The following is a 23,935-nucleotide window of genomic DNA, read 5'->3' as shown; positions in this document are numbered from 1 at the left end:
CAATAAAAATCATTCCAGAAGTCCAAGTGGTTATAATGTGCTGAGTTTATCAGCCTCACTGAACCTGAGTCTGACAATATTGTTACTAATTAAAATTAACAGTGACAACATTGTGAGGAAGAAGAATCAAGTCACAGGAACACACAGGGAGGAATTTAACCTTTATTCTGTGGCCCTGTTACTCCTACTCCATTCTATTAACACCACTAGAAGATTTCTTCACAATGCCAATATTAACTTCAGTAGCAAAACAAAGCTTAATTTGAGAAATAGGGCTATTTTAAAATGTTTTTAAAATGTTCTCTCTTTGATTCATGGAGCAGACATTTTTTCCATAACAATAAACACAAGTTTTGCAAAATTGTAGTAGAAACAATACACAGAATAGTCTAGTTGATGCTGATAACATCACTAATCTCCTTGTCCCAGGCCGGGTTGTCCTGGGCACATAGATACATACACAATTGGTGAATTTTTAATAATTTTAAGTATAGGTAGCACTTTTTTGGTCCATAGAGTGAAAGGAGCTTTCCTGAAGCACAAAGAACAAGCAAGACTGACCTGCTATACTTCTGTCATGGTCGTCCATGGCTTCACTTCAAGCTCTCCTTGTTGGAGGGTCCCAATCAGGACCAGAACCACCCTGGAGGAATGAAGAAAGGGGAACCGCCTGACAGGTAGCTGCATCTCTCCTCTCTGGTAAGGGAAACCCCCTCCAAAGACAAGCTATAGCAGTAGCCAAAAAGGCTGCCATGAAGACAGGAGGCAGTCTGAAATCCTAAGGCTGTGCTGAAGTCAAGAAGCAATGAATGATGTGTGAACTGGGTGAAAATACTTCGAACTACAAAAGGTAACCCCAATAAAAATAATAGGAAAGAGATCTCACAAAGAACTGGACTAGTGGGAATCTTAAGAGAAAAATTTGGGAAATGTAAAGAATTTAATCTTTAAAATTTAAACAGAAAGGAAATAATTCAAAGAGAAAACTTTTACAAAAAAGAATGTACAATTGGAATTGGTGATTGCACAAGATTTGGCATTGGATTGGCATTATTTAAAATGCTGAAATTGACTGTGAAAAAAAGAAAATAATAGCTAACATTTGAAAACATTGGCAAATTTGATGAAAGTTTAAAGAAACGGGGTAAAAGGTGGAAAGTGCAAAACTGGAATAACAGTGCCACCTGCTGTTAAAAGAAAAATCCTGTAGATCCCTCAAACCAGGGGTCTCCAATCTTTTGGACCTTAGGGACCTCCAAATTCATAATTTTAAATCCCACAGACCACTAATATGATTCCAGCATGCTGCTTGACGAAGTGCCCGGACTACCACTGACGGGATGGGGTCCTTCAGACACTTAGCTTGGCTGCCTGTTTCTGCAACCAATATTCAGTCATTTGGACCCATTTCCCACAGAAAACAAAACACTAGTATCTCACATCTGTCTCTCTCTCTCTCTCTCTCATCTCTCTCTCTTTCTCTCCCTCCCTCTCTCTTTCACTCTCTTTCTCCCTCTTTCCCTTTCTCTTTCTCTCTCTCTCTCTCTCTCTCTTCCCCCCCTCTGTCCTCAAGGGTGGGGGTGGAGGTGGGAGGAAAGGAACCTCTGAACTGATGTTGCCTCCTGCCTCTGGCCTCTACCCACCAAGGAGGCTGAGTGGCTGGCAGCGATGCCCTCAGGTGAAGATGTTGCAAGGGGGAGGCTCAATCCTTCCCTTCAGGAGTCGCAAAGCGCTCACTGCCCCTCTGGCATTCACCAAGCCTCCTCCTTCCCACTGGGTGTGTGAGCACTTATGGTGAGGAAGCAGAGAAGCACAGTGGGAGGAGGCTTGGTGGGTGCCAGAGGGGCAGTGAGCACTTTGTGGCTCCTGAGGGGAGGGGTCAAGCCTCACAACGTCTTCACCTGAGGGCATCGCTGGCAGCTGCTCAGCCTCCTCGATGGGTAGAGGCCAGAGGCAGGAGGCAACATCAGTTCAGAGATTCCTTCTCCCCCACCTCCTTACAGGCCAGGGAACACCCAGAAAGGGCTCTGATGCCGCGATCTCCTGAGCCCCTCCCCTCAGAAGCTCGCCTGGCGTGCTTCTCTTCCTCCTTGCCAGAAGTGCTCACATGCCCAGCGGGAAGGAAGAGACTTAGCAGGTGCCAGAGGGGTGGTGAGTGCTTTGCAGCTCCTGAGGGGAGGGGTCGAGCCTGCCCCTTGCAACATCTTCACTGGAGGGCATCACTGGCAGCTGCTTCCTGCGGCTCAGGAGGTCCATGCTCTTCCCGCTGCTGATCAGCCTCCTCGATGCATGGAGGCAGGAGGCAGCAGCCACGACACAGTTTTGCTAGGGAGACTGCAGAATTGCCCCACCTTCCCGCCAGCCATCTGGTCTTCAGCACATGGCTCGTTGGCCTCCGGACATCAGATTCCCACCACCCAGCACCAGTTCAGAGCTTCCTTTTCCCCCACCCCCTCGCAGGCCAGGGAACACCCGGGAAGGGCTCCAATGCCACGATCTCCCTCCCTCCGCGTGCGCATCAGTCCATCCACTACCAGTATCACCCCTGTTACAGACATGGGTGCTCTGCGGACCACCAAAACTTTCTCATGGACCACCAGTGGTCTGTGGACCACCAGTTGGTGACCTCTGTCTTAAACTTTATGACCTACTTTAAGTGTGAATTTAAAGGAAAATAAAAGGAATTGTATTACAACAAGACCCCAGAAAGTTGGAATATTAAAATTTAAATGATGGAGAAATATATGAAGATACTACCCTGGAATACACTGATTAAACTTGGGAAATAAAGACTTAAGGATATTGGACTCAAAGATCAAAAAAAGACGCTGGTTTAAATAAAGACTGCAGGACTATTGGATAATTGGACACGAAAATAAAATAAGCAAAATAAAAATGAGTGAAATATGCAAAGAAATAGTGTTGTAACTTCAAACTATAAAAGGAATGATAAACAGAAGTTTGGACTTATGAAATAAAATATAGAGTATGGAAGAAAATTTGGAAATGGCGATGCAAACTAGAGTAGAACAAAGAATTCAGGAGGAGGAATTAAATAAAAGAGAAACCAGAAAAACAGAGGAAAGGGAGCAACAAATAATACAAAGGACAAAAAGGAAATTAATTTTAAAATGTTAATGATTGATGTAATAAATCAAGAGGATAATACTCTGAAGGTTAAGCAACAGGAAAGGAAATTACAGAAAGAAGATTTGGAGAGGGTGGGGGTAAAATCAGATGACTGGAAAAAGAAACACTGGAAAGCAATAGAGAAAAGAGGAATGAGTAAGAGAAAGGGTCAAAAATGATATAAAATGGAAGGCAAGCCCATGTGGGATGCATGGGGAGGATTAAATATCTATACACAATTGTGAGCTTTAATCAAATATAATAATATATAAATATATTAGTTATCTGATATTAATAGTTGAGAAAGTCCAGAAATATTTCACAAGAAGATTTCTCCACTCCTCTACTCGTTGCAGAAAATCTTATGCCACCAGACTTGAAATTTTAGACCTACAACCTAGAACTACGACACCTTCAGTCCGATCTAAGTATAGTATATAAAATTATACAATACATTGCAATGTACTACCTGTCAATGAATACTTCAGCTTCAACCATAACAAGAGTACACAATAGATACAAACTCAAGGTTAACCACACCAAACTTGATTGCAGGAAATACGACTTCAGCAACAGAGTGGTCAATGTCTGGAATACTCTACCTGACTCTGTGGTTTCTTCCCCAAACCCCAAAAACTTTAACCTTAGACTTTCTACTATTGACCTCACCCCTTTCCTAAGAGGTCTGCATAAGTGCACCAACGTCCCTGTCCTATTGTTTCTTTTATTTTTTTCTTTTATTTTTCTTATATGTATCCATTTCATGTATTCATAACTATGTTTATACTTATACCTGTTATCTTATAATCGCTTGACAAAATTAAATAAATAAATAAATAAATAAATAAATAAAGTAAATAATATAGTAAGGAGAGTAAGAGACAATAGTTGAAGAAGGGAAGGATAAGGATCCCACATGAATGGGTGTTTTATTAGTTAAGATATATAATTATAGATTTTGACAAACTAGGAATTAATATTTTATCATAGAATTATTATTAAAGATATACAAAATATCAATTATAATAAAAATAATGATTAATACTCTAATTGGAATAAATATAAAAACAAGATTTTATTATAGGATTGTTATTCAAGATATATAATTGTTTATGGAATATACAGGAAAATCAATATGATAGTATGGGGAAGGAAATGCCATGTGGAATCTAATGGAGAACATATATGTACATATCATATGGTAATAGATAAAAATGATTATATTATTAGACTATATAAATTGTTAAATGAAAATAAGATGGAAAATATGATTTGTGTAATGATTAGAGAGGGATGTTGTTTTTTAAAAAAATATGGTGACAAAATATTAAAAAGGGGATAAATATTGGATAATATAAATTGATGAATTTATGAATGATTAATTAAATGATATAATTTGATAAAATTTGCAAATATGACAAATGCAAGAACATGTATTAAAAATGAGTGATATTAAGAATATAGAGATTGATAGAAAGTAACATATGAGAATATTGAATTAAAAAATGGTAATAGGTAATGATATGAAATCAGATAAGAAAGTCAATAGTAGGAATATGTAATTATGTTCATGTTTGCCTTAAAATGTTAAAAGACCTGAAACCACACTGTTCACCCAAAGATGTATTTAAAGACATAAAAATAAAAAATGTAAAAAAAAAACATGCAAGACTGACCACTAAATTGCAAACTACTGCAAATCCTCCATCAGTACCACTGAGAAGGTGAGCAAGAGCAAAGAAAGAAACACAGTTGCCACCTTAGAAGAGAAAAGTGTGACAGTTCTTGCCCTTATTTAAGTGAAAATGCAACAACTTAATGAACAAAGATTTCTGAAGATTGTGCTGATCCTTTCTTTGGCATAACACAGAAGTCCAAAATCTCACCAGCAGTGTAACTATGGACTTTTTAGTCTACATCATTTGCACATGATCCCGTTTCATTTCTGTGACCCTCCAAGATCATAAAATGGCTGTGCTTTTGGAATGTGTGTTCTTGGAACATCTCCTCAGTTATATAGATGGAATTAATATAAAATTTAAATATAATATACCAGCGCAATCATCTGTAAGTCTAGTTTACCCTAGCAGGGTAGACTCTAAATGCATTATTCTGCTATTGTTATCATCCCAAGACAGCATGGTCATAGCCATATTGGTGGGATAAATGGGATCCTAGCTCAACATATTTAAAGACACCAAGGATGCCAAATGCCAACTATCCCCATTCATCTCCAGTCTTTCTTTCCTTCATCTGTTCTCCTCAATATTAGCTTTAAGACTGAGCTTGCATTATCTGCATCTTCTAACCAGATGAAAGATTAATTTTTTTCTTTCAAATGTTAGCATTAACTTAAAAAATATTGTTTAGCAGAGTGGGTATGTGGCTTTGTGGTAAAGATAACCTTTGAAAATATTTTCAGAATGTGACATTTTGTCCTGGATGCAAGCTATATCATGTAATTCTTCCCAAGAGGATGAATTTTACGCAAAGCACCAGCACCACCCATATGAGTCATGAAAAAAAAATTGTAAAAATAAGCAAGTCATTTAAACAGCTGCAGTTGGAAACAATTTGGGGTCAGAATGAATAAATGTTATTTTCAGTGAAAATAAAATTACGGGTCACTTTAAATAAAAAATATTTGCTATTCTTAGCAAGGAGCTCGGTCTTGTTGCCATTTTGTCTATATCTTCAATGTTTTAGGCCCAAGGCATTTGAGTCACAAACATGCATATATAAATGCATGTACACAAATACAAATATTCACATTATTTTCTCATTTAGTTTGTCCTGTATTTTCTTACACTTTTCCAAATATCTGATATTTGAGAAAAGAATTTCCATTAGGCACAATCTTATTGATATAAAGCACAATCCTAGGCAATTGGAGTGCATCCAAATTTTGGATAATGCAAACTGATATATTTTCTAATGCTGAAGCAAAATTTGGTTCAGAGATTTTTTTGCATTTTAATTTACTTTTCTTTTCAAATTATGTTACCAGTTTATCAAATCATTGAATACTGGAGTATAGAAAACTCTTTCCTCTGTTTACTGGATGGATTGATTGATTGATACTTTTTAATATTCCTAAACTGCAAGATAAACTGTCTTTGCTCTTCAGGCTAGGATAGGACTGTTTGTCTTAATAAGATGTCTGTACTTTGTCTTCTAATAAGATAGAGAGCTCTTTGGTGTTGATTGACATCTGCTTTGTCTCTTCATGGACTCTAAAAATAACCTTGTGACTTTTTCCTCGTTAACATCTTACACATTACACTCACAGGTTCTTTAGAGATCATTTAAATGAATATATGTGGTATTATATGTAACATGTTTAACTTCACGTAATTGAGTTTCCATGCAAGAGGGAGGATTCTTTTGTCTTATCCAATTGACTTTTTTTTTTTTTTTGTAATTTCCTTTGATGCCCTAACTATAAAAGAAAATATAAGTTGGTTCTCAGAGTTTCCTCTTTGAAAAGGATCCCTTTTTATTAGAACATTCTGAATAAATCATAATTAAATGATCTTCTCCCTTGGTTTGCTTTATTGGGGTCTGTGTATACTGGGGCATGAGCCTAATGTATGAGGAACGCCACAGTAAATAAACCATTGACATTTCTTTTGGCTATTAAATGGAGGATCACCTTTAAGGGAAGACAACTCATTGTGGTGTTGCTCTCTTGTCATGGTAAAGTAAGTCTATGTTTATTCATTAAGTTAAATTATAATTCTTTTATTTACTGCATATTTTAAAAATTGCTAGTAGGATATATGAGCCCCTGATCAGAAATCTACTGATTGAGATTAAACAAATTCTAGCTATAATCCCTAAAGCAGTGGTCCCCAACCTTTTTTGTACCAGGGACAGGTTTCAAGCAGAAAATTTTTGCAAGGACCGGGGGAGAGAAGAGAAGGAGGCTTCGCTCTCTCGCTGCTCCACCAGCCCAGGAAGAAACTGCTTCAAAGAAGGGGGGGCTTTTCCTGTCGCCGCAGCTATTCCGAGCGCCCGTTCACCCCACCCCCACCCGCCGCCCGCCCGCTGCTTCAATCCACAGTGTCCCGTTCTGCCTGCCTGCCTGCCTGCCTTAGTTTCTGGTTGTTTGGGAGCAGCTTCGGCTGAGAATAATAACTATTCGCCTCTTTTACTCAGCCGAAGCTGTTCCGATTCAACCATTAACGAAGGCAGGCAGGCAGGCAGAACGGAGCACTGGGTTGAACCGCGCGCGGGCGGGCGGACGGGTGGGGTGGGGAGAAACGGGCGCTCGGAGGTGCTGCGGCGACAGGAAAGCCCCCCGCTCTTTGAAGCAGTTTCTTCCTGGGCTGGTGGAGGAGCGAGAGAGCGACTGAGAAGCTGACCCAGAGAGAAGGACAGGCTTCGGTTGCTTCCTCCCTCCCCTTCTTTCATTTGTGTCCTTGATCCCCGATCCCAGCAGCATTCACCGAAGGTGAAGAAAGCCGCCATTTTTTTAAAAAAAAAATTCTTTGCGGCCCGGTAGAGAGTGCTCCACGGCCCGGTACCGGTCCGCGGCCCGGTGGTTGGGGACCCCTGCCCTAAAGTATTGATATATTCTAGTCACAATTAGCAACCAATGGAAGTAATTCTTAAAAGTTAGAAGAAATTAAAGAACTGGCAAGCCTTCAAAAATAGCAAGATGCTCTCCTGCTTAAGAATAGAATACTAAAGTAATTGTATTTGACAAGGAGTACGGAACATATGATTGCAAGTCAAATACAAATGGTGACACACTTAGTATATAATTAGAATGTTCATTAAAGATGGGAAAATGGATAGAGAAAACTTATGAGGGATCATATATATTGGAATGAAGGGAAAAGGTGATGCATAAGGGAGCGTGTCTCCTTACTTTGTTAAAAGGTAGTATGAGTGGGGGATTTAAAAATTGCACTTAGAATGGGTTACTGAAAATTATTTATGGTAAAATGAGATAGGATCAAGAATGAATGAATATTAAATGAATGTGAAATGAACATGAAGTAAATAAGTGAGATGAGAAAAGTACATTGAGATGGTTTGGTCATACAGACAGAATGAAAATTGAATTGTAGACTAAATAGACTAAAGGAAAAGCAAATGCATTGAAAGAGAAGACTGAGAAAATTATGGTTGCACACAACTGAAATCTTTAAAAAAGATAGGTGAAAGTTTAAGAATAAAAAGGTAATAGAAATAGCTGCATGAATATGGAGAAAACAAAAATGATTGATGAGTAGAAAGGTATATATGGAAAGATAAAGTGAATCATGTTGGTATAAATTAGATTTAACTATATTTCATTTTATATTTTATATTTTAATGTCTTCCACTTTCACTTACTATTTCTTACTTATTTTCTGTGCTTTGCATAAAGTTGCTTATCCTGAAAGAGAATAATGTGATGGGTGTTGGCAATTGTCGGAACCCTGACAGCGGGTATATATGTATGAAGCTAAACCTAATCTAACATAATCATTATTCTAGTTCTTTCTGTCATGAGAATAACATGGATGAAAAGAAGATAAATTCTATAATAGTGACTAAGCAATAACTGGAATGGCCCACAAACTAGAAAGCAATACCTAGATGGCCCCTAAAGCACCATAACTAAGAATAATGAAAGACAAAGCTTGAAGCAACCTAGGGGACTGTAAACTTATACATTCAAATTAAATATTGTAAATTGTAAAATACCCCATTTCCCCAAAAATAAGACCTAACCCAAAAATAAGCCCTAGTATGTTTTTAGTCTTTATCTAATATAAGCCCTACCCCCCCCAAAAAATAAGCCCTATTTAAGAGCCTGTGCAGCCACCCATCCATTCTTTCTGTTTGCAATGCCATGGCCATGAGACGAGGTAGTGTGATAGTGGACATACCCCACGTGCTCCACACCAGCTTACCTCAGGGTCCCCGCAGCCAGGCCATTCACACCCTGACACCTGCTTCACTGAAGCAGCACTGGCAGCCATGTGTAGCAGAAGCCCATGTGGCTGCTGGCCCAATTCTTCTGTTTGCTCAAGACGGGGCAGAAGGCCATGCAGTGTGCCAGTGCTGCCACCATGAGGTGGGGAGGTGGAGCTGCCCCATGCACCCCACACTGGCTTACCTTTAGGCCCCCGGTAGCCAGGCCATCCATGCCCCAACACCTGCCTTATGGTGGCAACACCAGCAGCCATGTGCAGCAGGAGACCACGTGGCTGCCAGTCCGGTTCTTCTGCTTGCTCACTGGTGCCACAGCCGTAAGATGAGGCAGGTGGCAGGGCATGGATGGCCTGGCTGAGGTAAGCTGATGCAGGACACATGGGGCCGCTCCACACACACCCTCCTCACCTTGTGACTGTGGCAGCAGTGCATAACTCGGCCTCCTACTCCATTGCGGCCATGAGCAAGCAGAAGAACTGGACTATGTGAGATACTGGTGGACGGGGTTGCTGGAGCCACCCTCGCAAGGCGAGGCAGGTGTTGGGGCATGTATGGCCTGGCTGTGGGGGCCCTGAGGTAAGTCAGTGTGGGGCATGTGGGGCAGCTCCAGCCCCCTCACCTTGTGGCGGTGGCACTGGTGCACTGTGCAGCCTCCTGCCATGCTGCAAGCAAGCAGAAAAAGTAGGCCTCCCATACATGGGGGGAAAAAATAAGACCTCCCCCCCAAAAAAATAAGCTTAGTGTTTATTTCTGGGGAAAATAAGAGAATAATAAGAGTAGAGGATTTATAGCCTAGTGAAGCACATTAAAAAAGATGTTGAGACTCTGGAAAGAGTGCAGAGAAGAGCAACAAGAATGATTACAGGGTTGGAGGGTAAAAATATGAAAAAATAGTTACAGGAATTGGGTATGTCTCTAATGAAAATAAGAACTAGGGGAGATATGATAGCAGTGTTCCAATATTTGAAGGATTCCTACAAAGACAAGGAGATCAAACTATTTTCCAAAGCACCAAAAGGCGAGACAAGAAACAATTGATGGAAACTAACCAAGCAGAGAAGCAACCTAGAAGTAAGGAGAAATTTCCTAACAATGAGAACAATCAACCAACGGAACAGCTTGTCTTCAGAAGTTGTAGCTGCTCAATCTCTAGAAGCTTTTAAGAAGAGACTGGACAACACTTTGTCTGAAATGGTATAGGGTTTCCTGCTTAAACAGGTGGTTGAACTAGAAGACCTCCAAGGTCCCTTCCAACTCTGTTAATCTGTGTTCTATTCCCCCACCCACCCAATATAATTTATGTGCCTCATAATAAGTAGTAAAGGATAAGCAGTAAAGGATACCCTATTAAAGCAGCTTCTTGCAAGGATGACACTTTTGTTATTGTTAATGATTCCTCTGCCAGTTAAAGAACATTAAAGCAGGAAATCAGCTACAAATTTTTAAAAAATGCACGGATGTTGACAATGACACAACTTTTTAAAACCATATCCCAAATGCTTTTCAGTCTTCAAAACATCCAGAGATTTCTTTTACAACTTTAAATCCTTTTAAATTGAGAGACAAGGTTATTCTATGTTGTGTAACTGTCCATGTTTTTTTTCCTTTTTTTGGCCCTTTATATCCTCTCTGCTCAGGGGTGGGATTCAGAACTCCCAGCAACCGGTTCACTGCCCTGTTTCTGGGTGGGCATGGCCATGGTGGATGTGGCCTACTGGAACTTGCAGGAAGGCCATTTTTTGCCTTCCCAAGGGTTCAAAGGCTTCCCTCAGGCTTCTGGGAGGGTGAAAACGGCCTCCCCTGGGCTCTGGGGGCCCTCCAGAAGCTGGAAACAGGCCCATTTCTGGACTTCCAAAAGGCCTGTTTTCCTCCCTCCCAGACCCTCCACACAGACCCTGTACTTACCTGCATCAAAAATGGGCCACGTGGAGACTCCTGGGAGGGGAGGGTGGGATGGGTGGGGCCAGCCGTTCCATTCAAATACATCCAGTTCACCTGAACCAGTCTAAACCAGTAGAATCCCACCCGTCTCTGCTTTATTATTTACTCTGCAGCTCACTAATTGTGATAGCAAACAAAAGCAGATAACCTGGAAATGAGAAAGTCCTGATCTCCTGGTCTCATTGCAATGTTAAGATAAATGTCACCACAGAAGGAAGCTAGTGAGGGTACGGTAAAATAAATCATATTATTTCAGACAGCTGGTAGAGAGATAAAGAGAACACCAGCTCTTTGTCTCTTGTTCTGGCTTTCTATTTTCAAGGATAATTTAAAACAAGAAAGCACTTCCCCCCAACCCCTAGTATTGCATCACAGAAAACCAACAAGTTCCACATCTGGGGAAATGTAAAAAGCAGTGCTTCTCAAAACTCAAAGCTGTTGAAGCATCTTCATCTGAAAGAAAAGACTTTGTCTGAGATCACATAGATTAAAACAAAGTATACAAAGAGATGTGGGGAGGGAGGGAAATGGACACTTACCACTTTAATTCTGCTGGGTGGAAAGGACACCTGAAAATCCCCCTAAAATAAAATAGAATTCATTAGGTTATGTTCTCCCAGCTGCTTCTTTCTTCTTTCACTCACTGATCAGATTCTACTTTAGCAACAGGAAAGGTGGAAGCATTTCCTCAATAAAATGAGAAATTGCTTTATATTTTGCACTGTTATTCTACAGCAAGAAAATCCTAGCCAAATGAATCATTCGGTCTCTTGGTATTCATATGGAGATGAATTCTCCCTCCCTCCCTCCCTCTCTCTCTCTCCCGCTCAATCCAATTAAGATCAAATGGCTGTGGGTATTTGACCATGCAGATCTGGGGTTATCTCAGGGAGAAGTCATACTTCTCCATTCAAAGGTGATATACAACCTGGGGTTTTCCTGGATTCAAAACTCTTGCTTAACTTGGCAAGGAAGACCCAGCTTAATCTACTTGCCAGTTACATCCTTTTCTAGATTGCAGGATGCTTCAAGACAGTCACACATGCCCAGGCCTAGTCCATTCATGGCTTGATTATTGCAATGAGCTCTACATGGGGTTCTTGAAGATCACCTAGAAGCTTCCACTGGTCCAAGATGCAGTGTCTGGACAGTGGTGGGCATCCCTCATTATATCAATGTAACATTTCTGCTTCTCAAATTGAATTGGTTGCCAGTTTGCTTCCAGTTGCAGTTCAAGGTACTGGTTGTTATCTATAAAACCCTATGTGGCATAGGGCCTGGTTACTTGAAGGACTGATTGTCTTTCATAGTATTTGCCTGGCCAATTCAATCTTGGTATACTCCAAGTGCCTTCAATTAAACAATGCCATCTATTGGGACTCCAGAAATAAGTAAGTATGGATTTACTACAAATAGGATGATAGTCATTCTGAGGCTGTTTTAATGGATTTCAGACCTGGTGACTTAAAAAAAATATCCTGGATTTTATAACCTCTATTTTGTAAACTGCCTATATAATAAAGTGGATAATAAATGGTGAAAGAATTAGTCATCCTTTTTTGGGGGGATGAAAGTAGTCCACTCAATGAACTGTACTAAAATGTTCTCCGACTTCTTGAGTTTTCCTGACTATCTAGGTTGAGTGTTGGCAATCCGCGGCTCTGGAGCCACATGCGGCTCTTTGGGTCCTCTGCTGTGGCTCCCTGTCCCATCACTGGCTGCCCCTGCCCCTTGCTCTCCCTTCCCAGTCACTCCTTGCTTGGCCTGAGAAGGTAACGGTGACAGTTGGCGATGGAGAAGTGGCTGGGGCTGATTTTCTGGTGCCACACTTTTGCTGGAGCTTCTTCCAGCTCTTGTTGATGCCGGGAATGCCTTGGTCACTTTGGGGAGATGTGCAACCTTTTCTCCACCCCAAGATACCGGCCTGGCCCATCCATGACCAATGCCAGCCTCGCTAACACAAGGGCTGGTGGGGTGGGGTGAGACTGGGATCTGGGAGGAGGGGACGTCAGAAAGGGGGACAGGCCTTCAGCACCCAGCCACAGCTTTAAGAAGCTCAGGACAGCAGGAAAAGGGGGCTGGCCCCACCGAACCTCGCATGCCCACTCTGGAGGTCAGGCTTGGAGAAAGCTGGAGCGCCCTCGCCAGAGACGCTTGCCCATCAGCTGGTCTCCCCATATCTGTGTGTGTGTGTGTGTGTCTTGTGCTCTCTCTCTCTCTCTGTGTCTAAGTCTGTTCTCTCTCTCTCTCAGAAAGCCAAAGCTGGGCCAAGCCAGCAAGCTCTCCTTGAAGCTCTTCACTACTCCTTTTATTTCTTCTTTTTGGAAATACAGGCTGGCTGAGGAACGCACACCAGCCACGGCGGAGGCTTCCCTTCAGGTGACCCTCCTTCTCCTTCTCCTCTCGCAACCCCCTGGCTGGCTGTGGCAGGGCCAGGAGGGTGCTCATGCATGGGGAGATCCTCCTTAAGCGAGTGACTGGCTGTCCCATGCATGCCTTTGTTGCACTTTGGCCGAGCCCAGCCACTTGCTTGAGGATCTCCCCATGTGTGCACGCCCTCCTGGCCCCACCACAAGAGGAGAGGAGAAGGAGGGGGAGGGTTGCCAGAGCCTTAGTGCAGAAGTGAAGCAGCCCTGTACCTGCTTTCATGCCACATTTGCATGTAAGGCAGCCTTCGCCTCCTGCCACTTCAGCTGGAGCTTGCACCCTCCATGCTGCAGAGGCAGGGGACGACAACACAGCAAGGCAATGGCTGGAGCCTTGGTGCAGGAGAGAAGCCACATTCTGTTGCTAGGGGCAAGTGGGGCAGGGTTGCATTGTGACTGTGCATTGTAATGGGCTCCAGGAGGAGGAGGGGACCCCATCTCCCCTAGTGTGAAGCATGCTAAAGTTCACTGTGCTGCACAAGGCACTGCAAGAATGCCTCATGGCCTGCCCAATATCTCATATTAGAATCAGAGGGGGGAGAGAGAGACACACAGAGAGAGAGAGATACAGAGAGAGGGGGGAGTGAGGGAGGGAGAGATACACAGAGAGAGATACAGAGAGACGGAAGGAGAGAGAGAGACAGAGAGAGATACACACAGAGAGAGGGGGAGATAGATAGATAGATAGATAGATAGATAGATAGATAGATAGATAGATAGATAGATAGATAGATAGATAGATATGGGGAGATAGAGAGTGTTAAGTCGCGGGAAAGATCGACTCGAGACCAGTTAGACTTCAGCTCTTTTTATTAGTCTCTGTGAAAACAGCTCTGCTGCGGAGCCGTGGCAGCCTCTTTTATAGCGGCTGCTCACGGTTCGCGACCAATGATGGCTCTTTGAATCTCCCGCCGTCTCCCGGGCCAATCACATTATAGTATTCAAAATTCAAATATATAACACCCCTCCCCATGTGGTTCAGTCCAACCTACGTTACGTAGTCACGTAAGTAGGCGGGGCTTTTATGGTTCCTACTTGACCTGCGCAATTCAGTTGCGGTGTTGTCTTCGGGCGGTTCGGACGGGTTCCCTGTTTCTCTCGTCCTTTTCCGTGGAACCTCCTAGAAGGTGGAGCCAGCCATGCTGCTCCCGCCTGGTCTACCCGAGCTGGTTGAGTCGGCTCGGCTGCTCCTGCCAGGAGCGGCTTCATGTTGACTTTCCGCTGCCTGCTCCCTTCTTCCGAAGTCATCTTCAGGTATGTAATTGCGGTTTCTTATCGGTGCTACTGGTGTTGTTGGTTGGTGAGTTGTTGTTAGTGTTTGTTGGTGAGTTGTTAGTTTGTTTCGTTATTTCTCATGTTTGTGGAGGGTCTCCCCCTCCCCTCTCATTTGTGTTTGAGGGGTCTCCCCCCTCTCTGGTTTGGTTATTATTATTGTTTAATGTTTGATGTGGTTCTTGTGTGTGTGTGAGTTCTTCTCCTTCGATCCTAGGGTTGTTAGTATTTCTCAATAGTGTTCTTGATCTAAGTTGGTTTATGTGTCTCCTCCAGTTTCTTCCGTCCTCTATCTCTACTCTGTATGACCGGGGTCCTGTTATCTGAGTTATTTTAGCTGGTATCCAAAGTGGGTCCCCCATGAGGTTTTTTGCATAGACCAGGTCCCCTGTTCCAAATGTACGGTACTTACTGGAGGAGTCTGTTGGCTTTTCAGGGCTGTATGTGGAGTGTAATCTATCTAGGTGCGACCTTAATTTTCTGCCCACCAATAGTTCTGCTGGGCTTTTATTAGTTGTGGTGTTTGGTGTGATGTGCTGTATAGTTAGCAGTTTATAGATTTTTTTCCTGGATGTCTCCCCTGCCTAGTTTATCTAGTGTCTCTTTAGTATACTGAACCATGCGTTCTGCCTGTCTGTTTGTAGCCGGCTGACCCCGCGCTGTTAGGGCATGCCTTATTCCCTGTTCGGCGAGGAACCTTTCAAATGTCAACGCCGTGAATTGCGGCCCTTTGTCTGAGACCAATAGATCCGGTAACCCATGTGTTGTGAACAGCTTCCTCAGCTGTCTGATTATGGCTTCTGTCATTGTGGAGTGCATGACGCTTGCCTCCAGCCAATTGGAGTAAGCATCTACTACTATCAAAAATGTGTGTCCTTTCATTGGTCCTGCGAAATCTATGTGTATCCTTGACCATGGCCCCCTCGGTGTTTCCCAGTCAAGTACAGGTGCAGAATGGGGTGTAGGTCTGGATTGTTGGCATTGTGTGCACGTTTCCACCCATGTCCCAATATCCTTATCCATCCCTGGCCACCATACATAACTCCTGGCCAGGGATTTCATTCTTACAATACCTGGGTGTCCTTCATGCAATATATACAGTATTTGTTCCTTTAGTATTTCCGGTATGATTACCCGATCCCCCCATAGTATACATCCTTATAAAATCGAGAGTTCTGTTTGTCTGTTCCGGAATGGTTTAAAAGTCTCGTCATTATCGGTTTCTGGCCACCCTTTACCTACCCAATTTAAAATCCACGCCAGCTTTTTGTCTCTTGCGGTTTCTTTCGCGATGTCTGATGCGGTTATTGGTAGGTTTGGCAATGTCTCGATTTGCAGGGTTGATGTGGTTGGTGCCAGATCATCCTCTAATTCATGTAGGGGGGAACGGCTCAGGGCGTCAGCGTGTATTATGTCCTTCTCTGGCCGGTGGATTAAATTGTAGCTGTATGCGGCGAGGAACTCAGACCATCTCATCATTCGTGGTGACAGTATGTTGGGGGTGGCCTTGTTCCCTGCGAGTATTCCTAAAAGCGGCTTATGGTCTGTAATCAGTGAAAAGGTCCTGCCGTAGAGGTATTAATGGAATCGTTTGACTCCAGTTATTGCGGCTAGCGCTTCTCTGTCCAATTGGCTGTAATTTCTCTCTGCCTTTGATAGTGTTTTGGAGTAGAACATGATTGGTGCTTCTCTCCTATCAGGTAAAGTGTGGCTGAGTATGGCCCCGACACCGAACGGTGATGCATCGCAGGTTAATGTTAGTGGCAAGGTTTCACTGTATTGGATCAGCACAGAGTCTGATGTGAGTAAGTCTTTGATTCCCTGGAATGCGGTTTCTTCTCGTTGCCCCCAGGTCCAGGTAGCTTTCTTATCCAGCAACCTGTGTAACGGTTCCGCCGTCGTTGCCTTCTGTGGCAAAAAGACATTGTAAAAGTTAATAAGTCCCAAAAATGCTTGTAAGTCTGTTTTATTTTCGGGTCTGGGAGCTTCTTTGATTGTTCTGATTTTCTTTTCAGTGGGGTGGATCCCTTCTTTATCTATGAGGTATCCCAGGAATTCAACCTTATCAGTGGTTAGCTGGCACTTCTCTCTTTTCACTTTGAGTCCCGCCTCTTTAAATCTTTGTAAGACTTCCCTCAGGTGGCTTTCCAGTTGTTTTTTGTCCCTGGCTGATACCAGTACATCGTCAAAATATGGTACCACCCCTTTGATTCCCTGCAATAGGCGCTCCATCAAGCTTTGGAATACCCCTGGGGCCACGCTAACTCCAAATTGCAGTCTTTTGCATTTGAATGCCCCCTTGTGAGTCACAATTGTTTGTGCCTCCGCTGTTTCTGGGTCAACTGGCAATTGTTGGTACGCTTGTGCAAGGTCGAGCTTCACGAAAACTTTTCCTCCCCCCAACAAATGTAAGAGGTGTTGTATCACCGGGACGGGGTATGCGTTTTGTTGTAGCGCGTGGTTGAGGGTGGCCTTATAGTCTCTGCAGATGCGCACGGACCCATCTGGCTTAATAGGAGTCACAATTGGGGTTTCCCACCTGGCGTGGTCTATTGGTTCTAATACCCCCTATGCGATGAGTTTATCTAATTGTTTATCGATTTTTGGTTTTAATGCGAAAGGGACTCGCCTTGCCTTTAGCCTGATCGGGGCTATGTTAGGATTCAAATTAAATGAGATAGGGGACCCTCGGTACTTGCCCAGTTCTCCATCAAAAACGTCCTGGAATTCCCTCATCAGGTTCTCCTCCCAGTCCGTCTCGGTGACGCTGTTGATCCCGGTCACTCCGATTCCCAGGGGTGCAAACCATTCGAGTCCCAGTAGACTGGGGCGATCCCAGTCTACTATAGTCAATGGAAGGATTGTCGTGTATTTTTTGTATTTGACCTGGAAATGTCCGAGTCCGACTACGGGAATCCTGTTCCCTTGGTAGTCTTTCAGTGTTAGTTTTTGTCTTTCTAATTCCTTCCTTTGCACATCTGGTATCAGGCTCTTTAGGGTGTTCCACGATATCATGGACAGATATGAACCGGAATCCACCTCCATCTCGCATGGCTGTCCCTCTATGGTGACTTGTACATGCACCTTCCTTGCATCGGTTGCGCTCGAGTGGCCAATGATTATTGTCTGGTGTGTTTCTTCTTTTCTGTTGGTCTCGTTGAACCGCTTATTTCTGTTTTCTCGGCTCCAACGGCTCCCTGTCTGTCTCTCCCTCGTTCTGGGGGGGTGTGCTTCCTCTTTGTCTAGGGCTGTAGCTATTTCTGTTGCGGCAGACCCTAGCTATGTGTCCCCGCCTTTCACAATACCTGCAAACAGTGTCGAGGAAACGGCACTTGGAACGTGGGTGGTCCCCTCCGCACCTGGCACAACGGAATTCTGATTTCCGTTCTCTTCGGTCTCGTCTGCTTTTTTCCGACTGGAATCTATTGATCTCTTCTTCCTCCCTGTCGGTTTCGGACAGGGGTTCGATGTCCTCATGGTGTGTTGTGGTGGTGGCCTTTTGAGTTCCCTCTGGCTTCTTGTCTTGAGCTGGGCTAGGGTCTTTTAGAGCTTCCTGTGTTGCTCTATTCATTTTCTGCATGGTGGCTGCTGATTTCTGCGCTGCTTCAGCTGCGGTAGCTTCTGCGATAGCCTCGGTTACTGTTATGTTGGGTCTGGTCAGTAGCCGGCTCTGTAAGGTGAGATCTCTGAGTCTGAGGACCACGCGGTCCCTCATGGCCTCGTCCATATTGAGGAATTCGCACGCTCCGCCAATGTCTCTTAGAGCCGCAACGAAATCCCCTATGCTCTCACCTTCCTTTTGGTCTCGCTTGTAAAATTTGTGCCTCCTGATGAGACTCGAGACGGCTGGCGCATAATGGGCTCGCAGCACTCTGTCCAAATCTGGCCATGCCATTTGCTTCACGTCCTGGGGCTTTGCCAACGCTTTGGCCATCTTGAAGACTGTGGGCCCACAGTGGGTTAGGAAAATGGCTCTCTTCCTGTTTTCAGATATCCCCTGTAACTCATTGCTCTCTAGGAACATGAGGAATCTGTCGATGTAAGAGTCCCAGTCCTCCGTTGCTGGGTCGAACGGTGTGGGTGGCGAGTTGCTGCCAGCCATTTTGTCTTTGCTCGGTTCTCGTTGCCACGTGCTCAACTGGTCTCCTTTGTCTCAGAATCCCATCCTCGTCACCAGTGTTAAGTCGCGGGAAAGATCGACTCGAGACCAGTTAGACTTCAGCTCTTTTTATTAGTCTCTGTGAAAACAGCTCTGCTGCGGAGCTGCGGCAGCCTCTTTTATAGCGGCTGCTCACGGCTCGCGGCCAATGACGGCTCTTTGAATCTCCCACCATCTCCCGGGCCAATCACATTATAGTATTCAAAATTCAAATATATAACAGAGAGGGAGATGGGGAAAGAGATAGTCACAGAGAGATAGAGAGAGGGAGGGGGAGAGAGACATAGAGAGAAGGAGAGAGGGAGGGAAATGTCACAAGGGTTTTGTGGCTGGTTTTTGAACAACCGGTTCTCTGTTTTAATGACAGGCTGGGGAGGTATGGCTAGGGGTGGTCATGTGACTGAGTGGGAGTTAATGACATTGAGTTGGTCACGCCCACCCACGTTTTGTGGCTCCTAGTGTTTTATTTTCTGTGGAAAACGGGTCCAAATGGCTCTTTGAGTGTTTAATGTTGCAGACCTCTGATCTAGGATTATCACAGGTCATCAACAAACTCCACCAAAACTGTCTCAGTACTAAATCCCAGCCTGAAACTAGACTGAAATGGATCTAGATTATGTGAACAATGCCTTATGTTGATTGGACTCTGCACCACCTTTCTCTTTAAATCATAGAAACTGAACTGTAGAATAAAGCATATGTTGATACTATATGAAAATTAAAATATTCAGGAGTTTGTTAGCAGAAAGGAACACCTTAAACAAGTAGATGTATTCACACTGTACTTTACTGAGCAGAATTCTGCTTTTTTTAAAAAAAGAAATTGTATAAATATGATCTATAGAAACTCTACTCAAATAAGAATGCATCAAAATATAGCCTGTATCAGCATCAAAATATAGCCTGCACTGCCAGAGAGTCTACCACCTGTACCGTCTTTTAAAAATAAAAACAAAAGGTTACATGTAAAATATTTTTCCAGTTACTGTGTATGCTGAATTTCAAAGAAGCCCAGTTTCAAACATGTTTCATCAAAGTTCGGCACTGAGAAATAATAATGTATTTTCTGCTGTAGATGCAACACTTAACAATCAGGAGTATTCCTCACAAATTTCCTGTAAATGCACAATGTATATGTTTTGCTTCTGAAATGGGACTCCACTTGCATACATAAAAATGTGATCTAATTGAAAAAATATCCACTAGTGTATACCCCCCACGCCCCCACAGACAGAAAACAGCCAACATAATAGTATTGATCTCAAGACCATAAGACCCAGAACATTGGTTTTACGTATGATTTTTTAAAAATATACTGTATATATTAGCAAGCAAAGGCAAGGCCTGAAAAAGCTCACAATTTCCAAAGCAATATAAATGGGCAAATATATATATATAACTTGGTGCAATTTCTGCAAATGTTGAGATTACTTTTCCCAAAGTTCTGATGATTTGTTGCTTTCTTTAAGAATCTATGATAAAAGTGTCTTCAGGAAAAAACTCTCTTCTCTGTGAATATATATTCCTTTCTTCATTTTCATGGTCATTTCCTTTGTTATGTGTCTGTAGATATTATGCACAAAAATAATCCAATGTCTAAACTGCAGCTATATGCTTGATCCTTCTGAATGACTCAACACAGAGACATACAACATCAGCAAAAACAATGCAAACATACCTGCTTTTAGTGCTGGTGTCACGCCAGGAAAATGTTTAAAAATAAATGTGTTCCTTTAGAGCTCTTCCAACAGCAGAAGACTGGACCTTCTTAGTTCACAACATGCTACATTGCCAGAAAGAAATCTGGATAGCTTTTTCTTTTGGCATAGTTGGCATTCGCTTGGGATTGGGTGGGTGCTGGCAAATTACACAATCCTAACAATTATGGACAAGCAAAAATAACCTTCAAGAGGTTTACTCAGATGATACAAAAATGTTTCAGTATCCTGTAACTAAAGTCAGGCTGTACTATATATATAGCCATATATCTAATAAGAAAAACATACAGAATTAAACATACCAACTAACTAAAAAAAACCTATACAGCTAGGGAGTTTTCAAATTTAAGGTTTAAAATGAAATATTGAAATAATAAGCCTCCTCTAATTTGATAAGCACAAAAAGTGATCTTGATCTTTATGCAACCCAGCCATTTGACAAGATAAAGTAGAACAAATTTTTATCAACCTTGATAACCACATTCCCAACAAGTTTACAATAATCCTCTTGTATAGATGTAAGCAGAAAAAGTATTATTTTCAGTTAACTAGAGCACACATGTATGTGTGTGTGTGTATACACACACACACACACACACAAATAAAAAACACTATAAATTAATTTTTAAATAAAAATTGCAAAAGCAATACAAGTGCTAACATATTTGCCAATAATGAAAATATTAGCTAAAACAAAATAATTGTTCAATATAATGGCTGCAAAATGAGCTGGAAGAAAATTGCAACCTAAATGCATTAAACATTTGTTTGTCATTCAAATCCTACTGTTGGCAACATGACCTTTCAACAAATTATATTTACTGTTACATTACAATGTCTTTTCAGCTGGAGTCACAACTTTTGCAAAGTCCTAAAAAGGGGTAAATGGTTGCATGATCAGTGAACCCCAAACCTGAAGCACTGAAAACAGGAGAGTGAGGGAGAGAACCAGATCCAACTCTGGTATTTTAAAAAGGCATTATTCAGAAAAGAAGATAACTTTCAAAATGATATTTATATCTTTTCAGAAGTAAAACTGTGCATTTATAATGAAAGGAAAATAATTTTCCAAGAATAAATCTACATTGTTTCGGATTAATCAATGAATTTTTCAGCAAAGGAAGGTCATGTCCCAGATTTTCAAAAATAACCCCTTTGCAGCATATACTTTACTTCCCCCCCCCCACACACACACAGTGTCATGCAAATATCAATCATATCATTACCACATAATATCAGGATTTTCAAACTATTTTGAGTGTGTAGCATCAAAACAGCAAAAAGGTCTAACACAGCAGTTCAAAAATGAAGCTGTTAGCAAGTAGAGCATCTTTTAAAATAATGTAAATCAGAGAATACAGATTTATGACTCAGAAGTTGACAATAGAAGAGATAGCAGAAAAAGAATGCATGTTCACATCTTTCAGTTGCAATTCTTTAGATTTTTATTCAGGAGCAAACCCAACTGACTTCAGTGAGAATTGGTTTTAAATAGAAACCTCTAAGATTGTTCATAGTATTTAAAGATAGCACAATCCTAGACAAGCTTACTTCGAAATACCAGTATGTCTTACTCTGCTCAATGTGATTTACTTCTCACCTAGAAACATCAAAAGATTATGTTCCCCCAGGATAATACACTTACTGAGTACAGAATCTAAATTAACATATATTAAATTTAAACTTATTAAATTTAAAACCCACTTACCTAAAAGAACAGATGGCTCCTTGGTAGAAAGTTAAACCTCTTCTGCTATTCTAATTATTTTTTTCACAATCTATAAATCTATAAATTCTTTGCATTTGTTTCAGGGATTATTTTAATTTCTTCTTCCCTGGCCTGTTCAGAAAAAACAGTGCCGAAGTAGTCAATATCATATTCTGAATAAAAAAAAAATTGTGTGGATATCTTACAAATCATCACTTTGGCAAATATTTGAGTGACACTGTTCTTGGCTCTTATGTAACGCTAACTAATTGAAACCATCTGATCAACAGAAATACTGTGGGTCACTGCAAGGTGTTTGTTCCTGGCCATCATTGACCATTTTCAAGATTTTGTTGTTGTTGTGTATACTGTAATCTATAGTCAATTCTACTAAATTGTGTTCTACAAATGCAAGAACAACCCTCTAAGGAAATGGCATCATTTGGGATCAACATCAAATTCATGAAAGCAGCTTTTAATGCGGTTGGCTGAGATTCTGAAAAGCCTTGGGAAACCTTCCATTATAACATAAATCAGAAGTAAACCGCAAGGTTGATCAACAGACTTTCTTCCATTTCAGCCATTTTAAATCAAGAAGTCAAATGTCATTGCTGGCAATGGCAGAGCTTTTAACAAAGCAGTATCTCAAGCCCTAGAACTTTCTTCTCTGTATCTTATTACAGTCATTATAAATATGTATTTTAAAATGTGTTAAATATGTCACTGATACAAAAAAGCACACACCAGCATTTCTCACAAAATATCATTCACAGGGAATTGCTTATACAAAGATAGGCAGACCTTGTTTCGAAGCCTGATGGATAAATGTGCACAATTTCTGCAAAACTAGGTCTCCTAAGGCCTTATTTCAAAGGAAACAAGGCTCAAACTCAAATAGCACAGAAGCTTGGAAGCTTCTTACTGCTTAATTAGCGACAGTGGGCATGGCATAATTAAGTTCTCTTTAAAAGTCGGAAAAATGTTACAGTGTACATAAACTTTATTCAAGGACGGCTTTTAATAGTTACAAAGTTAGATGTTATTTTTGTATAGTATATTACACCTATTTGCCACAATTTACATTCTTAGACATGAAGCCATTAGGCTGATTAAGGCAATGATCATCCAGTCTTTAGATTCCCTATCATCCCTTTCTATGTGCTATCTAAATTTCTACCCTGAAAGTGTTTTAGTCATACCTTAATTTTAATTTATTAATTAGTTTGAAATATTTATAGATTTTAGAAATTTAGTGATTTTATATACTAAAATCATATCATATCGTATCTTGTCTATTTATATTTATCCATTTAACATTAAATGTAATTTTATATAATAGTGTACCTTTTACAGATTTAGATACTTGTATTCATAATTGATTTTGAAATATCAGCTAATTGAGAGGGATGATAATTTTATCTTTGTGGTAACAACATAAACTCCATGTATTCTTATTTCTTAAATTATTGATATAATTTAAAATGGGGTGGCATTAATTTTGAATGCAAATTTGACTAAATAAAGGACCAAAATAAAGGACTGATGGACTAGCCATTAGTCATTGGTTATTTATGTACAATGAATTCCCAATTCCATGGAAATCTGAATATGGTCATACTATATGGGAGACATAACATAAGGAGACCAGTTTCCA

General features: G+C 41.6%; 1 protein-coding gene across 5 annotated transcripts in view; it reads right to left on the bottom strand.

The window, feature by feature from the left end:
* The window catches only part of CMKLR2 (chemerin chemokine-like receptor 2), a 29,421-nt gene extending 6,873 nt beyond the window's left edge, over positions 1-22,548 (bottom strand). For 2 of the 5 annotated variants that reach the window (XM_087949482.1, XM_087949481.1), the window contains exons 1-3: positions 22,282-22,548; positions 20,534-20,730; positions 11,538-11,579 (exon numbers count right to left, since the gene is read on the bottom strand). The gene's annotated coding sequence lies outside the window, so the exon portion shown is untranslated. The remainder of the gene's footprint in view (positions 1-11,537; positions 11,580-20,533; positions 20,731-22,281) is intronic. The other 3 variants (XM_026673197.2, XM_087949480.1, XM_026673199.2) reach the window with 2 other exon arrangements.
* Between the last annotated feature and the right edge of the window lie 1,387 nt (positions 22,549-23,935).

The sequence above is a fragment of the Notechis scutatus genome, chromosome 1, assembly GCF_049901735.1.
Source record: "Notechis scutatus isolate UNSWTSFEM ecotype Mainland chromosome 1, rNotScu1.2, whole genome shotgun sequence".
Classification (NCBI taxonomy): domain Eukaryota; kingdom Metazoa; phylum Chordata; class Lepidosauria; order Squamata; family Elapidae; genus Notechis; species Notechis scutatus.
Note: the sequence above shows the minus strand (reverse complement) of the source record. Positions and strands in the feature narration are given on the sequence as shown.